Here is a 23,664-nt window from a genome sequence, read left to right on the forward strand (position 1 = left end):
CCTTTCTTCATTTCTAGATATTTCTTGATTGTTTCTAAGGCTGCTATGTTCATGTGTGCATTGACCCACAAGCAGGTTATCGCCACCATTACAAGCGTATTGTGTGTTCCTTGCCGAAAACAATCACCTGGCAGAGAGATCTGCCGTTATCTATGCCATGCTTCAACTGAACAAATTTAGCGCACTAGTGCTTGCAATTGTAGGCCGCATTGCTCAGCGCTCCCATTCCTTTCGCAGCGATTGCTTTACCTTAAAAGCCCAGGCCTATACACATTAAATTAAATACATTTATGCGGGTCAGTCCCACTAACAGCTGAAACCAAGGTATTTATTTTGTCGTTTCATCGTTCGCGCAATCGCTACGTGAATATGTATCTTGGTATGTCTTAGTTCTTAAATGTGTTTGTACAGTCCATCATCTGCATTTCATTTTTACCAGAGAGCAATGCCATGCGAGCGAACAGCCCCATTGATGCCGAGGCCAGGGCTGATTCCGAGACTGCTGAGCGTGCCTAGCAGAGCAGCGCCGAGGAGGCACGCATCAGTGAGGGATGCTTGGCTTCCCTGTGCGGGTAACAACCTGACGCAAGAGAGTGATGCCTTCTAAAGATCATCTCTCGCAAAAATAGCAATAATATTTGAAAAGAAGTATAGGCACTGCCCAGCGCTCCACACCATGCCCCAATGGCGAATATTAGAGCTTGCGGATGGCTGTTGCGCATGACTCTTTAGCATGGTCTTGTACTTAATAAAGTTCCATTTAAAAATCTTAAAATTATTCATGCTGAAAGCATTGCCCACTTGCTATGCCCGCTTAAGCCCTACCTGCGGCTAGGAAGAGGACAGATCTATGCGACTGTTCATAACAATTGATTTATTAGAAGTGAAGCAAGCGATCTTCCGCGCTAATGGAGGAAATGAGATGAAGGACTCACAGGAGGACAGAAGTATTAATTCACCAACAGCGGGCCAGCGAGGGATGCTTCAGCTATGTACCAGCTCTTCGGAAATAGAAGTTGTCTTTGGAGTCCACTTGTCGAAGCAATGCTGAAGAAGAAGAAAATAAACTAATAATAAGAATGGTCTGGGGGGTTTTGTTGTGGTGGCCTCAGGCGGCAGCTCGAAGTACTTCGACTTCTGCTGAAGCTTTTCTTATTCCCTCACTCTTAATCACTTCTCGCCAAGGCGGAGCATACCACAGTGAATTTATCGCACCTTTCACTCGGTTTCAATATATATATAATATATAATATATAACAATATATAATAACAAATATATAATAACAAGGCAGAGAGGTCATTTTAACTAAAGAAAAATATTTGGTTCGTCTCCCTGCAGTGAGCAAGGGGACACGGCCACTATAATGGTAAAATGAAAGCGGAAGAGATACACACCGAATGCAAACACGTGCGCAACCGGGGGCGTGCGACAAAGTAGACCAGTCAACAATGACCTAGGCTGTAGAAACTTGTTGCTGCTGGTAAGCCTATTGCATCCGTCAATCCGCTGCAGCGGTGGGTGAGGCCGTGGTTGAAGATTCGTCAGATTCGTAAGTGGTATGTAATTAAAGCGATGTAGCACAGTTACTAGCTCTCGTCTTAGTACGCAGTTACGAAAATCACTAATAACATGCTTACGGCTCTCCGGAATGTCATCCACAGGCCACGTATCTTGACCATCCCAATATAGAAGCCAAACAACTCGCAAATGTGCTTTCGAAACTTCGCCAACGAATCAGGGATGCCTAATGTTGAGAAAGTGTGATTGGGTTTTGAATGTCAAACAGCTCCTTCATTTATAAGCATGTCGTCATCCGCATATCCTTAATGGCATCACATTGAAGCACCGAGACTTCCCCATCTGTATTTGCCATTGACAACGGCATAGATAGCTGCTGGCGAGTAACTATGTTCAAAAATTGTATTTGTGCCTAATCGCGGATGATGCGGTTAAAATCAACGCAAATGTTTGAGTGTGTCAGAGCATCGCCCCTTCCAGGAGCGAAATCAGGATGGATCTTCCGGCTTTATGGAGCCAAGTAAAGAAAAAAAAAGAAGAAAGCGGGGGACTCGAGGCACATTTTGGCCACAAACGAAAATGGTGACAGATTATGCAACGCACCCCCTGCAGTGCGTTGCGTAATCTGCGAGGCGCGGGAGTTACGGTTAGGTTTTTACTCACGGCTGATCATCATGTACGGAATGTTGAATAAAGGAAATAAAAAAAATTAATGTGCTGTTTCCTCTCGGTAAAATCGCCGACGCTCTTGTACTGCTATTGAAGAGTGGAGCTGCAATAGGAATACCAATATCACAACTTTCAACTGAATACAGCGCCACTCAAACGAGGCTTAACTTGAGCAATGACCTTAAATGAGAAGCATGTAGGTATATCGGATATTGGCAGACCCCCAAGCACGAAACTGGTTAAGCTCCACGTTAATGAGCTGTAGCAATATAGCCAACTTTCTACGACAATGAAACACTGCCTGGTACAACAACAGAATAAAAAGCTTGCTCGAAGTGGTAAATAATCACCCGGTTACGCTTAAGCTACTATTTCTTTCTGAATTGGACCGCCATTCGCTTTATTGTGTTACGAGACGGGCCAGGAAAGGACCAACCGCACTGGGACGGTTTGTGTCAAGTGTTGCGAAAAATAAAGGGGTGCGATGCTGCTGAGCACCCCACGCCCCCCCCCCCCGCCCCCCCAAAAAATATAGTTGCAAATTTTTGACAAGCTCACCTCGCTGAAAATCGGTTTCTTTTGCTTGCGCGTATGAGAAAAAAAGAACTTGCGATTTAGCTGGCAGAAAGCCTGCCATGCGTTCGTGCAAAAAGTAGAATTTTCCCAGTGTCATTTGCAACGACGAAGAAAAAAATAAAGAAATACCAGTAATAGTTTGGCAGCCTCGGTTTTTGCTCTCGTACGTTGCTCATTGGTACAACTTATTATTCCTAGGGGTTTCCGTATGATAATGAAAGGTAATTGCCATAAGCAATAGCTATGTGAGGTAGAGTTGTATAATATTTTTTAATGTTTTTATTTATATATGTGAAGCCTTCACAAAAAAGAAGACCGAGTGAACGTTTTTTAGAGTTTTAATAATTATTTTGAGGCCTTGCGCTTAGTAATCTTGGTGCACTTGTGAAGATAAGGGTTTCAGCATGTGGTAAGTGCGAAGGCATTACTGCATTAACACTAAAGCTGGTGGAGTTGCAGTTGTTGTTATGATGTTCGAAGGCGTTATCCCAAATTCTCAGTATCGCTTCGGAGCCATGAATTCATTTCTGCTAAGAATAAAGGACGTATATTTGTTGTTCTCATATTGCGCGTAGACTAGTTAGGCCAACTTATCAGTAGAATCTCCAGCCGGCACTGTTGCCACTTTATCGGTTTTCCCAATATATCTAGCGTTTTTTGCCGCTGCCTGGCGGAAAGGTTATTTACTTACGAATGGCGTGTTTTTGACAGAGAGGACACAGAGGACGCGCCTCCATAAAACATAATACGCTCAGAAGTCGTGTGTTGTTTCCTCGCTTAAGTCCTGTCCCTTCGTCGCTCTGCGTAACAGTGTTAATTATGTTGAACCAACTAGCCCATTGCGGAATTTTCCATAATACACAGGACTTCTTTATGTAATTTGGATCGCTACCCTGTAGTTCCCCCTGCTTTCTGACCAGTGATTGCAATTCCCAGAAGAAGAACCTTTCTTTTTAATTTCTTTTCGCAATACATTTTTGCGCTTCACAGTACCACAAAGAAGGGCCTGATAATGTCGATAATTTATGCACGCGTATCTTACTCCACTTTTGTCAAAAAGAAACATACTTTTCGGTCCAGTGTAATCATTTCACCCTGGGTTTTATGTGGACGCCATAAAAGATATGATGAATGTGATTCTCACTGTTGTCTTCATATTTTGGGGCTTTGGCCCATTGCGGGTGCACGTATTTCAGGCTTTACAGTTTTTTGAGGTCGCCATGTGCGACTATTTATAAATGGAGCATTGCAGAAGGTGGGTGCCAATCTCTCCTTGTTGCCATTTTAATGTAATATTTACCCTATGGCAATATCAAATGTTCTTTCATTACCCAGCCAAGTAGTGGATGCCACGCTTCAGTTCCAATTAAAGGTAACGCATCATTACTGAACATGCAGACTATGCGCAAGTTGGGTCCTAACTTGTACGACTGAGTCCAGTGTCACTCTCTTCTGCGTTGCAGAACGTGGGTGCCAATGTTTTCTTATTGTTGCCATTTTGATGTAATATTTTTCTTACGTTTTCGTGCTCTACAATATACAGCCAGTAGTGGCATCGGTTTGTAATGAAGTCTAATTTCTATATTTAACTTTTTCAATAACTTAAAAAAATACATTTCCAAGAAAAGAAGTTTTGCACCTGACCTGCCTTCTTTTGGGTCATTGGGCATGGGAACCACTGAAGCATAATGGTTCACTCGTGGCCCCTTTACGCTTATGATGTGTGTGCACAGTGCTGCTTACATATTTAAAAAAAGGGGCCACCCATAATTGGTCTTGGCATGTTCCTTTAATCAGAAATGCTTTCTCAAAGTGTAGCCACTTTTTATTAGTCTTCCTATCTTCTTAACGGCATGTTCTAGAAATGTTCAATCTAGGCCAAACGCGCATGCTCGGTGTTAATGTAGGAATGATAAAATAAACTTGGACCTTCTCAGCAAGTGATGCAAGTGCTTGCCCACTTGCCTGAAAAAAAAATTGTCCTCGTTCTACACAGAAAGGTAAGGGTCTGGCAGACTTAATTTTGAAAGGGGAGATAGAGAGAGATTCGTTGAAGCCTGCTGACCGCACTCTCTATCGCGTGGATGGCAGTTGCATATCGGTAAGCAGTGTGGGGTAGGAGAAGAAGGGATGGAAACATGACAGATGTAGCCATAAAGCACATTGGTTAAAGAACAAAGCAAAAATTGGAGGCATTGAAAGAAAGTTAGACATTTTGGAAGAGAAACTAAATCATTGGACGAAATGAACTTTATATATTTGAAGTACTCTCAAGGCCAGATGGCATCACATAGAGTATAGTACGAGAGAAAAAGATAAAATATGCAATCTGTTCAAGAAAAGGCATTGTGAACAGCTGATTTTAACTTCGTAGGGTCCGGTATAAGAGCCGTGGTGGCAGGAGGGTGGTTGAAGTGAGTTCCAGACAATACTAGAAGCCTTTATCAAGTCTTATACAGTGGCATGGCATGGCTCTCTGGAATCAAGACTTTATGAACTAAATGATAGGTTTGTTGTGACAACCTATTTTTGCATGGTATCCCAGACTCACCTGAATCAAGGAGGCTGTCTGAAGCATGTGGTAAGTTTGTTAAGGTTTTCCGACGACCATGTAGGGCTTTCCTTTGTAGCAGCTTTCTATGGTTGGTGGATGACTCATTTTATCTTTCCTCTTCATATAACTCCACCTTCCGGGTTACCACATGATGCTTTCTTTATTACTGTTAAGATGAAACGGTTTATTTGCTTTCATATCAAAAACATAAACAAAATGGAGGCATGAAAAAACAAGGACGAGGGGAACTTCTAGGTGCTGAAAAGGCAATATAGGTACAAACACCGAAAGATGCAGTTATATGCATGATAAATGCAAGAAACACTATCTGATATACCAATAGTTCGCACTTATAAAATTGGTACGATAACGGTACCAGGAAAAATATAGGCAATTTGTCTGATGTTACTCTGGCGTTATGAAACTGTTTTCAACGATGACAGCTGAATAGGTAAAGCATGTGGTCCTGATAAATGAACACCTGAATACCTTCTCTATGCGGGTACGCACCATTTGAGCGAGATTTCCAGACACTAGCATCTCAAAGACAAATGCACGATGAATAAATGGTGCAGCAAGTCACTACGACGATTTTCATTGACATTGAGTTCACCCTAGGATATGAAACTTTGTGGTGCATGTATGCATCCAGTTTGTCTCTTCAGTAAAATAGCTTATTCTTCATTGATCTTTAGAACATGTATACCTGGATGTGACTTGCACGGTGTCATATGACACCAACTTAGCACTGCCATGATGCTACACCGTTAAATGGTAGATTAGCAACAGCGCGATGCTCACGTGTCTCATAGACGCATCATCGTCGGTTAATTTGTAAAACAAGCCCAACACACATACTGAACAGCACACAGTCCCATTTATGCCTGTGGGCCTCAATTGTGCTGTGCAAATACCATGCGAAAACTGTGAAAATACAACAGATTCGTGATACCAGCTCTCTCTATTGTAATATGTTAGAAAAAGACTTCTCCGTATTAGAGACCAGAGCATGAACACTTCTTTAGGAGCAGGCTTCTGCTCATTCGCGAATTTTGTGGAAGAGGTTCATAACCTCTTGAGTACTGCTCTGGGCAATACTCGCGCTTCTTTGCGAATCTACCACGGTGCTGACAAAAACAGGATTAGAGGAGTACTACAGACGAGTGGCTCCTGGGAACCCTAAAGGTACAGCACCAATAGGTATTTAAATTGCATTTTCCTTTATGATAGATCAAATTCTCTTAAACTGAAGCACTAGTGCATCTGCAACATACTCACAGAACTGCAACTCTTCAATCGGAGTACCAAGAACAAATGAGTGCTCCAATGATTTGCTAAGGTTAGATGAAAACTGAAGAACTCGATACAAAAAATGGCTGTAAGTTCGACTACTCTACGCGTAGTATTTGCGGTACGGCACTACATATAACCTAAAACACATGAAAACAATTTTAATACAGTATCGAAGAACTGCCACGCTGGATATCGCTGGCATCATTATCGTATGTGGCTGGTGTGGAATTTAAACACACGATAGAGCCACCATGGCTGAGAAAAATGCTTTGTAATAATGCGACTGTGCTCACTGGGATTTGTACTGTTCATTGCAGTTATGAGAACATCTAGCTATAGAAGTTCTCATAACTTTTGGTAAATTCATATATGATTGACCAAAAGCCTTGTTTTCTAGGACGCTCACGATTGCCTAATGCTTTTCTACCTGGCAATGAGATAAGCTTCCCTTATGATACAAGCTGCACAACTTGATGCCAGATGACAAGTTTTTGCCTCGGTGAGGTGAGAAATATGAACATACTGTCAAGCTACAATATATTATCTGATGTATACTTAAACTACAGGTGCTGCAATCTCTTTATTACACTACTTCTGTATTTCAATATATCCTTCTGATGCAATGCACAATTGGAGGCTGTCAAGAAGTTCCACTAGGCAAGGAAGCAAGCACAGAGGTGTTTAAAGTGCTGAGTTTACGTTGTTTAAGAAAGGATAAACACAATTTCTTACTTAGCTTGGATCTCGATTTATTTCCTCTGGTGTCATTGACGAAGCAGTCACGATAGGAGTGCATCAGCAATGTTTTGCCTCTTTGCCTGCTTACTACTGGACAAAAATTAGGCTCTAGTACTGCAAGGTTGAACTAACAGCTCTCCGGTAGTCTGAGCCCCATGACACAAGGTGTCATGTCGTCAGTCAGCACAAAGTGCATGAAGACTTCAACTAGAGGCTGCAGTTTCAGTAGATATTAGGGGACCTGCGCGAAAAAAATATCTATTACACCTAAATCGGTGCTTAGCTCCAGCTTAATACAAACTAAGAAACCAGTACTGTGGAGTCGAATGTATTCAAGCTCAGCCTCAAACTTTTGACAGACGTTTTTCCATTCAAATGAGCCGAACAGCGAACATGAAAAAAAAAAGCAAAATTAAGACACCTTCAATATTTTTTTCTCCATTTTAAAATAGCACTTAGGAGTTAGTGCATGCAAAGCTGACATGATATAACAGGTCAATGAGGTTAATTATTCAACATTTCTTATCCTCTACGTCAATAGTTAACAGCTGCTGCCAAATGAGGCAGAAGGTGCACATAGGCTTGAGTAAAGCGGTATAATTCCTAAATAATGGTAAAACTGCATCTTTTCCTCCATAATATATTACCACAGCCTTCGAGAATTTAAGCCGCATCTTGACAACAAAAGCTAGGCTTGAAAAAATGAGTACTCTACTAATATTCTACCTCGCTTATTCTACCTCGCGTAGTATATGTCAATGACGTCTCGATCAGCAAGTATAGCTGACAACAACGAAATGTTTCTCCACAGATATAGCAAGGCAAACTGTAAAAGTAACGTAAAGGAGTAGGGGGCATATGTTCTCCGAAAGAGAAACCGTTAAACTTTATGCCAAGTGGATCTATTCTTTTTTTTTTCAATACTGGAGGAGAGATGAAGAACCAGCTATAACTTCTACGAAACCAGTTTTCTTAGTATGTACCACATATAGTTGGACATGGGAAATATCCCTTTGAAAATGACTTGTGTTACTTCGCAGATGGCTTACAAAAAACATGTACAAGCATTCACAATTTTATTCTGAGCTGCGACTTCACCTACTTAAAACATGGCGCGCTGCATGTTGCGCAGGCAAAATTGCTTGATAACAATTTGGACACACATGCGCGTCAAGAGTGCCTCATTTCACTTAAAACAAAGCTAATGTGCGACCTCTAATGCAATACAAACTCCACAACCGAGCACAGTAGCTGAGTGCGAAAACCATTAGGCCACGACTGCACGCATACTTCCCTCGTCCTTCCAAGCCTATTCAGCTCTTTGAGACATTTGGCACGCACACCCTGTGCCCTTTTCTCATCTTCTTTCCGCCGTTCTTCTTGCAGGCAATCTCTCAGATAAGCATTTAGTCCCATAAATATCCATAGAAAATAATGTTTTAGACATTGCAAACGTTCCATAGATTTCTGTATTTCTCCAGATAACCTTAGAAATATGGACCATGGATAATCCGAGTCCCATCCAGATCATATTGCTGTTTTGTTGAAAAGATGGTTCATTTTACGAATGCAAAAGGTCCATAGAATATCTAATGGATCTTTCCTGTTCACACTATACTGAGCTGCACAGATGCAAGTGCCACAGATGACGTACTATGGAATTCAAATGAAATGCGAACAGCACAGTGTATGGTCGAAGCATAGCTCAAAGCACAGTGTGCGGCATCAACCAGCCATCATTGCGCACATGCACGCGCATGAGGTGTCGACGCGGGGTTCCGTGCTGCTTGTCCTACTGCGATGACGTCACCTGTATTTTGTTTGAAGCTAGTTTTCTTACCCCGGCCACTGCAGTGCCATTGCTACCTCAGATTACTGTTAAGGTGGCAAGCACTGTTGTTGCTCCTCCAGTGGGATACGTTTTTGGTGCTATTCAAATAACGATTTTACGCTGGCCGCTTTGATAGCGCTACAAAAGTGAAGCAACACACGTTAGTGACTGGGCGTGTTCACGCCAAATATATCATGCTACAGATGCGGCGATGGTTCTGGCCACCATAACAGTGTACTAGCAGGTGGGAATGTCACTGCCATGGCGGGATGACAAACCGACTTTTGCACAAAATACAGGTGAGGCGAGAACAAAGCGCTCATGTGCGTGCACAATGATTAGCCCAAGACATGCACTATACCTTTATTTATGTTTCGGCCACATGTTACACCGTCCGCACTTTGTTTGCCCTCGATGGTACATCTTCTGAGGCACATTTACCACCGTCGTTTGCAAGTTGCTGATGAGCTGTCTGAAATTTTCTGTTAACGTGGTAAATGTAAATATCAAAATATAAATTGGAGCACTCATGAGGTATCTAATTACATATAGTTCTAGCACTCATCAAAAGGGGAATACCTGGCCCACAGAGTCGTAGATCTGTATTTTCGTAATTATGAAATATTACAACCCCTGTAACGGTTACATGAAATAAGTGAGTTTAGTAGGCACTTCGTAAGGCACACAAGAGAGATTCACAATGTCATATCAAGGTTACGATTTGTTTATACTACTAACTAATCTTTCGTACAAATAAAACTGACACCGAGCCAAGGAGATGTAAAAAAGATGCATTGCAAGTTCTAATTGTTTACCAACAAGATAAACGTGGAAGTAAAAAAAGCAAACTAAAGAACGGCAAAAAATAATGATTCCACAAAATTCAACTTCATGGAAACAAAATTATTGAGAGAAAGGCGTGAACACTCGGAATGTGAATCGCAGTCGCAATGCCACAATTATATTTATAAACACTGGAACTGATTATAAGGAGGTAATAATAATCAATTACCAAAAGTGCACGGTCTACATGCCAGCAATAGCTTCTGGGGCCATGAGATTTAAGATGGAAAGCCAGTACTTTTTAGCTATCTTTAAAAATATATACTAAAAGAAAATCGCCACAAGCAGAATCTCGATTTGGAATGTTCATTTTGATAGGCAACTTGCTCACGGAGCTTGTCACATCATGAAAGTGCCAAACACACACGCTGCTAGATAGTTCGAATAAAGAATTGTAGATGAGACATATCTCTGACACTTGAAGAGGAGCTCCGGAAATCAAGCGATACACATATATCTGAAAATGAAGCACCAAACGTTACCTTAATGACATTTCTACATCGAACAAATATACCACAAAAAGCAGTTGGAACCATAGCTCTAAATTTCAGTACCTAACTGTACAGTTCTGCGTAGTATATACGTACTTGGGCAATAGTCAACTCATCACAAATCGAAAAGACACACCAATGAAGCGCATTTTATGCTACTCGCACCTGGAAATTTGTCCTGCATTTAGGTTGAGGCTCGAGCTGCATTGATATTAGTGGCGATGTGTAGTCAAAGATACTCGATGTTGAAGCTTATTTTTCTTTATAATCTCTCGTAGTATTTCGGCACATTAGAGATTACATATATTTACCACGTACTGGTATATGTAACCAAAAAACAAAACGTTTGAGCATAAAAAAAATTACGTAACCCTAATTGAAATTTCGGCTTTTGAATGTCGAGCAGTGCGTGCAGAGGTCGCCCGATATGCTACTCGTAACTACATTGCCAACGATGAATGCGGTCATATCTAAAACTCTGGGCTTTAATACCTCAATTAGAATTTTTTGAACCTTTTCAAAATGCACAAGTGAATATTTCACTATTTACAAGCACACTCTTCCTCTCGTAAGATATCGAACATGCGCAAAGCCAAAAAGGACTTTAGAATACGATAATAGTATATTCACTCAAAACATTCCTGTGTGAGGGCAATATTTTCCGCTAGAGAAACCGTAATAAGTGCAATTTTAACCTAGAAGCTTTCTCCCACACTTATCCAAGCGTTTTTATTAGCTGACAGAGAATACAATTTATTGTTTTTAATTATACATTGTAATATTGCGTACCATATTTATTTGCATCGTAAACGCAAATAACGTTCAGCACCAACGACCTCCCACGTGACCTTTTGCCTGGATTGAAAATTTTTATTTATTTATTTCCTCAAAGATCTCCTATGAGACATTACACGAGTGAAGGGGGGGAGATTAGTGACAAAGAAAGATACTACAAATTTCAAAGGATATTTTGGATGAGTCGCTTGAATACAAGTGGGTTGATGATAGTGGCAACTTCGGTGGGCAGGCCATTTCAGTCTCGTGTTGTACGCAGAAAAAATGACTGGTGAAAAGCCACAGTTCGGGCTTATGGGGGATATACTCTGTTAGAGTGACTGGTGCAGGCAATGCAACGTGCTCTTTTTTATGTACGGATTGTCAAAAGGCAAAGAATGAAATATTTTTGAAAAAGGTCAAGACGTGCTATTCTAAGGCATGAGGCTAGAGAGGCTAAGTTTATTTTGGATTTTATGCTGAGATGCTTGAATTGTACGAATAAGTTGACAGAATAAATCGTGTCGCGCGGTTCTGAACAAACTCGAGGGCGATAATAAGGTTATTGTGGTGGGGGTCAAAAATAGAATCGGTATACCCCAGTATGGGCCGCACAAAAGGATGTTACCGGCATGTTCGCAAGCACAGACGGATTCAATGGTTTACTCATCATCATCATCATCGTCATCACCCTGGTTACGCCCACTGCAGGGCAAAGGCCTCTCCCATACTTCTTGAACTACCCCGGTCATGTACTAATTGTGGCCATGTTGTCCCTGCAAACTCCTTAATCTCATCCGCCCACCTAACTTTCTGCCGCCCTCTGCTACGCTTCCCTTCCCTTGGAATCCATTCCGTAACTCTTAATGACCATCGGTTGTCTTCCCTCCTCATTACGTGTCCTGCCCTTGCCCATTTATTTTCTTGATTTCAACTAAGATATCATTAGCTCGCGTTTGTTCCCTCACTCAATCTGCCCTCTTTCGTATCCCTTAACGTTACACCTGTCATTATTTCCATAGCTCGTTGCGTCGTCCTCAATTTAAGTAGAACCCTTTTCGTGAGCCTCCAGGTTTCTGCCCCGTACGTGAGTACTGGTAAGACACAGCTGTTATAAACTTTTCTCTTGAGGGATAATGGCAATCTGATGTTCATGATCTGAGAATGCCTGCCAAACGCACCCCAGCTCAGTCTTCGTCTTCTGATTATTTCAGTCTCATGATCCGGATCCGCAGCCACTACCTGTCCTAAGTAGATGTATTACCACTTGCAGTGCCTCACTACCTATCGTAAACTGCTGTTCTCTTCCGATACTGTTAAACATTAGTTTAGTTTTCTGCAGATTAATTTTTAGACCCACGCTTCGGCTTTGCCTCTCCAGGTCAGTGAGCGTGCATTGCAGTTGGTTCCTGAGTTACTAAGCAAGGCAATATCATTAGCGAGTCGCAAGTTACTAAGGTATTCTCCATTAACTCTTATCCCCAATTCTTCCCAATCCAGGTCTCTGAATACCTCCTGTAAACACGCTGTGAATAGCATTGGACAGATCGTATCTCCCTGCCTGACGTTTTTCTTTATTGGGATTTTGTTGCTTTCTTTATGGAGGACTTCGGTGGCTGTGGAGCCGCTGTAGATATCTTTCAGTATTTTTATATATGGCTCATCTACACCCTGATTCCGTAATGCCTCCATGACTGCTGAGGTTTCGACTGAATCAAACGCTTTCTCGTAATCAATGAAAGCGATATATAAAGGTTGGATATGTTCCGCACAGTTTTCTATCACCTAATTGATAGTGTGAATATGGTCTCTTGTTGAGTAGCCTTTACGGAATCCTGCCTGGTCCTTTGGTTGACGGAAGTCTAAGGTGTTTCTGATTCTATTTGCAATTACCTCACTAAATACTTTGTAGGCAACGGATAGTAAGCTGATTGGTCTATTATTTTTCATTTCTTTGGCGTCTCCTTTCTTATGGATTAGGATTATGTTAGCGTTGCTCCAAGATTTCGGCACGCTCGAAGTCATGAGACATTGCGTATACAGGGTGGCCACTTTCTCTAGAACAATGTGCCCACCATCCCTCAACAAATCTGGTGTTACTTATCCTCCGCAGCGGCCTTCCCCCTTTGCATAGCTCCAAAGGCTTTCTTTACTTTTTCTGGCGTTACCTGTGGGATTTCGAATTCATCTTGACTATTCTCGCTTCCATTATCGTCGTGGGTGCCACTGGTAGTGAATAATCTCTATAGAACTCCTCAGCCGCTTGAACCATCTCATCCATATTAGTAATGATATTGCCGTCTTTGTCTCTTAACGCATACATCTGATTTTTGCCGTTTCCTAGTTTCTTCTTCACTGCTTTTAGGCTTCTTCCGTTCCTGAGAGCATGTTCAATTCTATACATAGAACACTTCCTTATGTCAGCTGTCTTACGCTTGTTGATTAACTTCGTATGTTCTGCCAGTTCTATTCTAGCTGTAGGGTTAGAGGCATTCATGCATTGGCATTTCTTGATCAAATCTTTCGCCTACTGCGATATGTTACTGGTATCCTGTCTAACGGAGTTACCACCTACTTCTATTGCACACTCCTCAATGATGCCCACAAGATTGTCGTTCATTGCTTCAACACGTAGGTCTTCCCGAGTTACAGCCGAATACCTGTTCTGTAGCTTGATCTGGAATTCCTCTATTTTCCCTCTTACCACTAACTCATTTATCGGCTTCGTATGTAACAGTTTCTTGCGTTCCCTCCTCATGTCTAGGCTAATTCGAGCTCTTACCCTCCTATGGTTACTGCAGCGCACCTTGATGAGCACGTCCACATATTGTATGATGCCAGGGTTAGCGCAGAGTAGGAAGTCTATTTCATTCCTAGTCTCGCCGTTCGGGCTCCTGCACGTCCGCTTTCGGCTATCCCGCTTGCGGAAGAAGGTATTCATTATCCGCATATTATTCTGTTCCGCAAACTCTACTAACAACTCTCCCCTGCTATACCCAGTCCCTATGCCATATTCCCCCACTGCTTTGTATCCAGCCTGCTCCTTGCCTACCTTCGCATCGATGTCGCCCATCAGTATAGTGTATTTTGTTTTGACTTTACCAATCGCCGATTCCACGTCTTCATAGAAGCTTTGGACTTTCTGGTCATCCTGACTGGATGTAGGGGCATAGACCTGTACAACCTTCATTTTGTACTTTGTATTAAGTTTCACAACAACACCTGCCACCCTTTCGTTTATGCTATGGAATTCCTGTATGTTGCCAGCTATATTCTTATTAATCAGGAATCCGACGCCTAGTTCTCGTCTCTCCGCTAAGCCCCGGTTGCACAGGGCGTGCCCGCTTTTTAGCACTGTATATGCATCTTTTGGCCTCCTAACTTCACTGAGCCCTATTATATCCCATTTACTGCCCTATAATTCCTCCAATAGCACTGCTAGACTCGTCTCACTAGAGAACGTTCTAGCGTTAAACGTTGCCAGGTTTCGTATTCCAGTGGCGGCCTGTCCGGAGCCAGGGAATCTTAGCACCGTCTGCTGCGTCGCAGGTCTGGCCGCCGCCGTGGTCAGTTGCTTCGCAGCTGCTGGGGACTAAGGGCCGGGGTTTGATTGTTGTAATCATATAGGAGTTTGTGGCCAAGTACTGCACCAGGGTGGCCAATCCTGCTCTGGTGAGGGAGTGCGTTACGTGTTCTGGTCACCGAGATCAGGCCGCACTCCAGGCCTGTTTATGCGATTTCATCAACACGCGTATTTTTTTCTTGTTTTTGTTTTCATCCGGTGGAAAATTGCGCGGCACCGGGGCTCGAACCACGGACCTCTCGCACGCGAGGCGGGTGTTCTACCTCCATGCCACCGCTGCAGACCTACGTGCGAAATTATACGGTGCAACTGTAGAATTTGTGTAGTCCCAGTCTGTTCTAAAATTATTTCGTGAACATGGCAGCCACCGTTGACCAAGCAATTCTTTGAATGTTGTATGTAACCGAATGCAGTAGGTATGATGCGCATATATACATTTTGTTCTTAGCTGTTATATTTTAATTGTGTTATTTAAGATATATTGCTGCTGCGTGCCAACTGCCCTTTTCTAGAGCAAAATGACATTGTACATTTTTTTGAAAACGTCTGAATTTTGATCTCTCAAGACTTGTAAATTGCGAGCTTGCTTCACTTCTTTCTGCATAGAAAAAACAGAGTACCATTTGTGCAATGAAAACTCTAAACGCTGTCCGTTATGTTCTTGCAATTTTCAAAGGTGGTAATAGAAAGCCGTCGGTGTTTAAATGTAGTATTGAATTTATCTAAAAAAATTAGGCAAACATTTTAGCCTTCCTTACAGCGTTCGTTCGTGCCCGCCTGTCTGTGCGTGCCAGTCTCAATTTTCGTTGTAGAATTTTTTGCTCAACAACACCCGCTCGACATGAGCCAACAAGGACGAACTTCCTTGTAACATGTGGTTTAATACGCTTGCTAAAAGGTTAATGTGTGTACTTTTGCTAATTAGCAGCTTCACTATCACCATTTGTTAAAATGAAACGTTCAGCTTTAATGAAGTCAAACGACCTGGTAAAAAGAGCATTCACCGCTTGAAGCCTCCCTCCATCCCGCCCCTTTCAAAAATAGTCGAATAAGATATAACCAGAACCTTCGTATCCGTACCCTCCCGCGTCCCGGTAGCGAGCCCTCCGCCTAAAAAATCGATATTAAGGATGAGCCCTTGGCGACGTGCATTGTGATATATACGGAACTAGACAAGAAAATATTGCAAGCAAATCTGGTATTATATTGCATGCACTGGAAATTTCTTTTTGGATTGGAATGTGACCGCAAATAAACCAGCAGCTAAGCACCGTTAGAGTACACAACGCAAGATTAAAAGGAATAGAGAATAAAAAATTTCTTGCCGCAATCTCGGGCTCTAATGATAGCTGTCGCGCACTAAGTGACCAAAACAATAGTCTTTCTGAGCATAAATGAGCGAAAGGTAATTATTTTATGAATATTTCTTAAATCGCCGCACTTGGCGACCTTCTGTGAAAGCTCCGGCAAAACCGGATATTGAGTCACACTTACCTGCCTCACTGCATGCCGCTCATTGCGAGCGATCGCCAGCACTGATCGCGCGAAAGGGCGAGTTTGACGTTTGCTGCGACGCGTTTTCTTTGTTGTTTGACCGTCCAATTCGTACCGCTTCCTCCTGTGAACTGTTCTGCAATCTCGTCTTTCATATCGTGGTTTTGTGGTTTCTTGTCGTTAACTCCGGGGAGTGCCCGCACTGTGGGGAGAGATCCTCGGACCTCTACCACATGGTGTGGGCGTGCCCCTCCAACCCTGCTTTTACTCCACACCCAAACCCCACCCGGGAGGACTGGGAGGCGACCCTACTCGCCTGTTGCGACCTGAAAGCCCAAAAGGCGATGGTCGAACGAGCTATGGCGGCAGCGGAAGCCACTGGGGTCCCGTACTAGGGACTCCACCTAGTGTTTGTGAGGGGAAAGGCACTAAGCCTGACTCCAGAGCACCCTCCATGTAACTCCCTCTTTTCAGAGGAAATAAACGTTTTCACCACCACCACCGTTAAAACTTTTAATAAAATAATCATAAAAAGAAGAAGAGTGGTTCTTGTGAAGAAGGAAGGAGGAAAAGCTAGCCCTATCTTCTGGAATCCATGCGGGAGCACGGCTCAGCGCCAGCAGGTTGGGAGGGATGGGATTAAAAGAGAGAGAGGGTAGCATAAAAAGCTTCCTTCCCCAGGAAGTGGATCCATCAGGGTGGGGGGAGGGCTGAAGTAGGAGGTCAGTTCAGGTATTATGGACCGTTTGTGAGTCTTGTAGAAATCTAAATAATGACAGGAATAGGGGGCGCCGGCTTTCGCGGGGACTAATGGGAGGATCAGGTAACAGCAGATTTACTGAAGGATGGTGGGAAGATTGTTTTAGAGAAACTGGCCACCCTGTATACGCAATGCCTCATAACGTCGAGCGTACCGGAATCTTAGAAAAACGCTCACATAATCCTAATCCATAAGAAAGGGGACGCCAAAGACTTGAAAAATTATAGACCGATCAGCTTACTGTCCGTTGCCTACAAACTATTTACTAAGGTAATCGCAAATAGAATCAGGAACACCTTAGACTTCTGTCAAGCAAAGGACCAGGCAGGATTCCGTAAAGGCTACTCAACAATAGATCATATTCACACTATCAATCAGGAGATAGAGAAATGTGCGGAATATAACCAACCCTTATATATAGCTTTCATTGATTACGAGAAAGCATTTGATTCTGTCGAAACCTCAGCAGTCATGGAGGCATTACGGAATCAGGGTGTAGACGAGCCATATGTAAAAATACTGAAAAATATGTATAGCGGCTCCACAGCCACCGTAGTCCTCCATAAAGAAAGCAACAAAATTCCAATAAAGAAAGGCGTCAGGCAGGGAGATACGATCTCTCCAGTGCTGTTCACAGCGTGTTTACAGGAGGTATTCAGAGACCTGGATTGGGAAGAAATGGGGATAAAAGTTAATGTAGAATACCTTAGTAACTTGCGATTCACTGACGATATTGCATTGCTTAGTAACTCAGGGGACCAATTGCAATGCATGCTCACTGACCTGGAGAGGCAAAGCAGAAGAGTGGGTCTAAAAATTAATCTGCAGAAAACTAAAGTAATGTTTAACAGTCTCGGAAGAGAACAGCAGTTTACAATAGGCAGCGAGGCACTGGAAGTCGTAAGGGAATACATCTACTTAGGGCAGGTAGTGACTGCGGATTCGGATCATGAGACAGAAATAATCAGAAGAATAAGAATGGGCTGGGGTGCGTTTGGCAGACATTCTCAGATCATGAACAGCAGGTTGCCATTATCCCTCAAGAGAAAAGTGTATAATAGCTGTGTCTTACCAGTACTCACCTACGGGGCAGAAACCTGGAGGCTTACGAAAAGGGTTCTACTCAAATTGAGGACGACGCAACGAGCTATGGAAAGAAGAATGATAGGTGTAACGTTAAGGGATAAGAAAAGAGCAGATTGGGTGAGGGAACAAACGCGAGTTAATGACATCTTAGTTGAAATCAAGAAAACGAAATGGGCATGGGTAGGACATGTAATGAGGAGGGAAGATAACCGATGGTCATTAAGGGTTACGGACTGGATTCCAAGGGAAGGGAAGCGTAGCAGGGGACGGCAGAAAGTTAGGTGGGCGGATGAGATTAAGAAATTTGCAGGGACGGCATGGCCACAATTAGTACATGACCGGGCTTGTTGGAGAAATATGGGAGAGGCCTTCGCCCTGCAGTGGGCGTAACCAGGCTGATGATGATGATGATGATGAATGGGAAGGCGCCAGGTGGCAAAATCCTGAGGCCTCAGAGTAGGCGGCAGGGTCGCTCTCACTCTTCTACGGAGCTCGGCAAGAGCCGACCTGCCACAGACTATATGTTGCTGATACAGCAGGTTCTTGCCGTTCTTGTCGTTCCTCTCCAGTTCGCTGTAGAGGAACAGCAAATGGCTGATTGCCAGGTGCGGAGGCGCAACCTGGCGCGGGGCGCTGGAATCACTGCATCTTCATGACGATGCATCGCGGACATGTGGCTTCAGCGCGAGTAAGCTTCACCGGCAGAGGCGTAGGATTTTCTGGGAGGATGTTCCAGACCACGGCCCTTCCAGCCGCCTTCGTCTCTGCCAGGAATGTGTCCGGGTCGATGCGGTATGAGTCGTCAGGCACTTGTGGCCGAATCACTCAGGGGCAGGAAGAAAGCTTTCTTGCCAGAGAGTCGGCCATTCGATTGCCATCGAGACAACTTGACCTGGTATCCATGCAAAGCGGGCAGTGTGGCCAGCCTCATCGGCGATTTGCATCGCCCGACGTATCGAGGGAAACGCACCATTGCGCTAGTCTAGTCCGGCCCAGGCCTTTACGGAGGCCTGCAAGTCTATGTATACAATGTGATGCGTGAAGGCTGAAAAAGGAGGCTTAAGGATGGCGTGACATGTAGCGGATATCACACCTAGTATCGCCGTTAATGGGTCGTTGCAGTCAGGGCGCCAGCTGGAGTAGGCCATGGCGATGCGTGGGTAATAGTACGCTATGGCGGAAGCTTCGTCACTGAGGGCGGCGTCGGTGTCGACAGCGTGGTGATGTGAAGGAACCTCGCGAACTTCTGCTTCATGCCACCCTGCGTTATACATCTGCCTGTCTGCGTGATCGGCATTAACGTTTTGATTAATCGGTGAAAAGTCCCCGCTCAGGGGACAATCCCACGGAGCAGGGAAAGAGGGCAGAGCCGTTCACGAGACTGGCAGATGAAGAAGCGAGAGGATACTACAGCCGGATATTGTGGATCTTCGCCAAAACTGATGTGAATGCTTGGAAGCCTTGGCTATTGCCTCGATCGGATTAATCTGGGCCATTTGGGCGAGTCGGTCTAAGGGTGGTGAAACGCAGCAGACCGGTGACAACCCTCACGGTATCGTGGTTGAGCGATTCGAGTTTTGTAGCGTAAAGCTACACTACGCGAATTGGAGCCGAGCTTCGCGTGCTTCTGCGCCTGCCATACTGCACACGCGCGAGAGTCGCGTGACGTCACGAGAGGCGCAGCTGCGTCACCCTCGCCGCCGCCACGGGCGCAGCCTGGGGCTCTATTCTGGACACGCATGGCGGCTGTACGGCCGCCATTATCCGCCATGTTTACTCTCTGATTGGCTGTCGAAAGGTCACGTGTTTTGAAATTTGTGCCGGGAAGCGGAAGTATTGCAAAATGCAATTTTGCGTTTTCATCAAGATGACGAAACGTGACGTGGAGCTGCAAATGTTATGGACTAATACATTTTTTTGGTCCTTGGCAGATATATTGTGATGTTAGCGCTTCAAAAAGAATGTGAGCGGTAGCGTGCAGAAGCCAGTGCAATGCATCTGCAATTGCGCGAATATGTGGTGGCGATTCAAGATATGCGCCATGCCAGCTTGCTGATTGGCTGAAGGAATATCTCATGAGGAGCGTCACAGGAAGGGCTGTTTCGTAAACGTCATTTTGACGATGCGTGACGTTGCGCAGGGCCGCCATTGCTGAGATTTTCCGCCATAATTTTTGCTGCGACGAGCCGCGCGAATTATGCTAATGGGCAGCCATATGCAATGGCAGCCGAGAGGAATGCGTATCGCCACATTTTCCCCGTCGTTTGGCGCCACGAAAATCTTTTGTTCATAACGCGTGCTCATAGTATTTGCATCGCTCTCGGGTGGTGTTGGCATTTGTGTTTTGGGCCATCGTTTTTTAAAAGAACGCGTAAATACGAAATAATATTGATTGAATATAGCAAACTTTCAGCAATGTTGTCCACTTTTCACTGCTGCATTTGTATTGTAATCGAGATTAATGCCTTTTCGCACAATCAAAAGTTATGACAACGGCCTTTTTCTAACTTACCAAAAGAAATGTACGCAAGGCGGCGCCTTGAAGTTTCCTCCCGCGGTGCGAGTAACCAGCGAAATGAACAAGAGATGGCAGCGCCGGCGCTTGCGTCGCTCTAGTGGATATCTCTGGCGCGCGCAACGCTATCGGTGATATTCGGCCGTTTCTAAGCCAGCCGAGTCGGGCTGAGTCACTTGCGTTTCACGAAATAGCGATAACGTGGCCTAGAACGTGCGCGCATCACCACTGGTAGTTCGCGTATGTTGTCTCAAGAAAGAAAACAAGCGCGTTGGCACGAACATGCGATGACTCATTCCATTTTCCAGGGACACGCATCCGAGCTACTGAAGCAGACGACGGCTTGTACGCAGCAGACGACGGAAGCGAGAAGCGTTTTCGACAGAATAATCATACGCTTTGAGATAGCTGCTTTATTTTTACTGCCGAGGAAAACTGTTTTGCTTTACCGATAACGCTACATTCAGTGCCTTCATTTCAGTTTCTTAGGCGAAACGTCAAGTTGGCGTCACGTTACGTAAGCAAAACCGGGCCACCAGCGCCATTTTGTTTGCGTCGCGGCTACGTCACGCTCCGAAGAAAATGGCGGAATGTCCAGAATAGCGCCCCTGCACCGCTCCTTGCCGCCGCCGCTGCATTCCACAGGTGTCACGTCTCCGCAGTCTCCGCAGGCGGGCGGCGCCGTGTGCGCCCGCTGCTGCATTTACGATTGCGGCGCCGCGCAGCACGCGCATGCGCGAAGAGGGCGCATCTTGCGTATAAATGCGAGGGAGAGACGGTTGATGCAGCGCGCTCGTCATGAAGATTAAGGGAAGTCGAGCGGCGCCAGTCGGTGCAAAAGACTGGAAAACATAAATTCTTCAGAGCCCGAGGATATCGCTTGGCAGTTGGCCGCCCAGCGTCGAAAGAACGAGCGTGCTAAGGCAAAATGTTCTGCCGAGACACCAGAGCAACGCGAAGAAAGCCTAGAGAAAAGACATCGCCTAGAAGCTCAACGCCGTCCTATGGCCTCCCAACAACAGCGGCAGGATCAAGAGAGTGTCACAGACGATGCCAAGACTCGTCGGTGCACTGAACATGTTATGAAACTCAGGGAAAGTGTGAGTGCGTCTACACTCTTCCGCTCGGACTTTGTCAACAATCCATTTGTACACATTTGTGAACAGGGCCATAGCCGGATAAGCTAAGGTTAGGAAGCAAGGCAAGAGATTAACCAAGTATCACAGTACCTTTACGCTACGTATATCTCGGCATAGCTGAGCTAAGCCACTGCCATTTTTTCGTTGTTGCTTTTGAGTCAGACTGTACAAGTTATAGCCGTATGCAGCATGTGAAATATGTAGCGCAGTCACGAGGCGACGGACAGTTCGCTCTACACTTCCTCACTTTTTAGACGCGATGTAGCGGATTGGGTGGAGTATATCTCATGCGAGGTACGAGTGATGTTGCGAAGCCATGTTGCTGCGCCACCATCTGCATCGATGTAGGAGGCTAGAGGTGTGAGGAGCAGCTGTATGAATGCCGCAGAATGCCGTGGGTCTGCTGCGGGCAAAGGTGCCGAAATAGTACTGTCTAGTGACACTCGGCGTGCCACCCTTTTCCGAAAGACGAGAAGCTGCGTAGAATGTGGACTCGAACAGTCCACTTATCGCGCCCATGGAGGCCATCAAGCTTCACCTATGTTTGCTCCGACCACTTTGAGAACAGTGATTACGAGACAAGCAGGGCGTTGCTACGAAGCCTCAGGGTGTCATTCAAAAGGCAGCGTCTCAAGCCTGACGCTGTGCCATCGGCTTTCTCGAGAAAGCGCAGTCAACAAGGCGTCAGAGGCACATTCGCAAAGAGAAGGCATAAAGAGGTTTGTGGTTTTGTGGCCACGTCGCAGGTCGCTTTAAGGACACACGAGCGCGGGCAACGCGTTCCTGCGGCGTCCGCCAAAGGCGTCTACTACGGCATCAGAGATTCGCGTGACAAACGCAGTAGTAGACGCCAAGATTGTCTTCACTCTGTACGGAGGGCTCGCTCTCTCATTCATTACAGGTGCAAGCTTGTGACCTGAGCCGCAGCAACCGGATTTATATATTAAAGCGAATGCTTTACTGGCCGCGAACTTGCGATTTCGCCGTGGCTGTGCTCCGAGGAGGCACATAACGTCACAGTGCGTTCCTCGTCGTTGCGTTCGCCTCCGCTCGCTTTGCCAGCTGCGTCGCATGCCTGATAATATATCGGAGGATTCAAAAGGAGAACTCGCGTGCGCCGCAACCACAGTTGAGGCGACAGTATGGACGGCGACAATTCTAATAAGCAGGAGGAGACCTGGAATCAACATCGGAACGAGATGAAGAGGAAACGAGTCAACCAGGAGACAAACGAACGGCGCGCTGAACGACTGGCTAACCGCCGCAGCATAGCTAAACAACCAGACTCCCCTGGACTTGCAATCAAGATTAATCAAGTCTGACCGTGCTATGCATTAGCTTTCGCTACGTACGTCCTGGCATAGCCGAGCTAAGCCACTGCCAATCTTTATTTACGCGTATGACCCTGATCTTTGAAGGTCTATGCGCGTCCATGCAATGCGCAGTGTAAACACTTACCACGTCATTGGTCCTGGCTCCCTCGGCACCGCAGAGGGGGACTGCTGCGGTTGATCGTCGTCGCTATATGAAGGAGACGGATCGTGCGCATATGCCTTTATTGTGTGTTGTCGTTCAATGGGCCGCTCTTCGAAGTCGGAGTCATAATCTCTGCTCATGCTATCACTCTCACTGAGCATTGTGCACGGCGCAACGCGGGGAAAACAAAACAGCACGCATCCGGTCTGTTCACCCCATCGCTGCTGAAGGTGGATGTGACGTCATATCTGCCAGTTCATTGTTGGGAGCGCATTGCACGAGATCTGGTGGCCGCTCACCGAGCGTAAAAAATAAAGCCATCC

General features: G+C 45.0%; 1 long non-coding RNA gene across 1 annotated transcript; it reads right to left on the bottom strand.

Annotated features, from left to right (window-relative positions):
• Positions 1 to 895: 895 nt before the first annotated feature.
• Positions 896 to 23,540, bottom strand: LOC135917370 (uncharacterized). The gene is made up of 4 exons (XR_010569253.1): positions 23,324 to 23,540; positions 9,542 to 9,662; positions 5,316 to 5,484; positions 896 to 1,047 (listed from the first exon to the last, which is right to left on the bottom strand). It is a non-coding gene; the product is annotated as an uncharacterized lncRNA (long non-coding RNA).
• Positions 23,541 to 23,664: the final 124 nt, after the last annotated feature.

The sequence above is a fragment of the Dermacentor albipictus genome, chromosome 2 (assembly GCF_038994185.2).
Source record: "Dermacentor albipictus isolate Rhodes 1998 colony chromosome 2, USDA_Dalb.pri_finalv2, whole genome shotgun sequence".
Lineage (NCBI taxonomy): Eukaryota > Metazoa > Arthropoda > Arachnida > Ixodida > Ixodidae > Dermacentor > Dermacentor albipictus.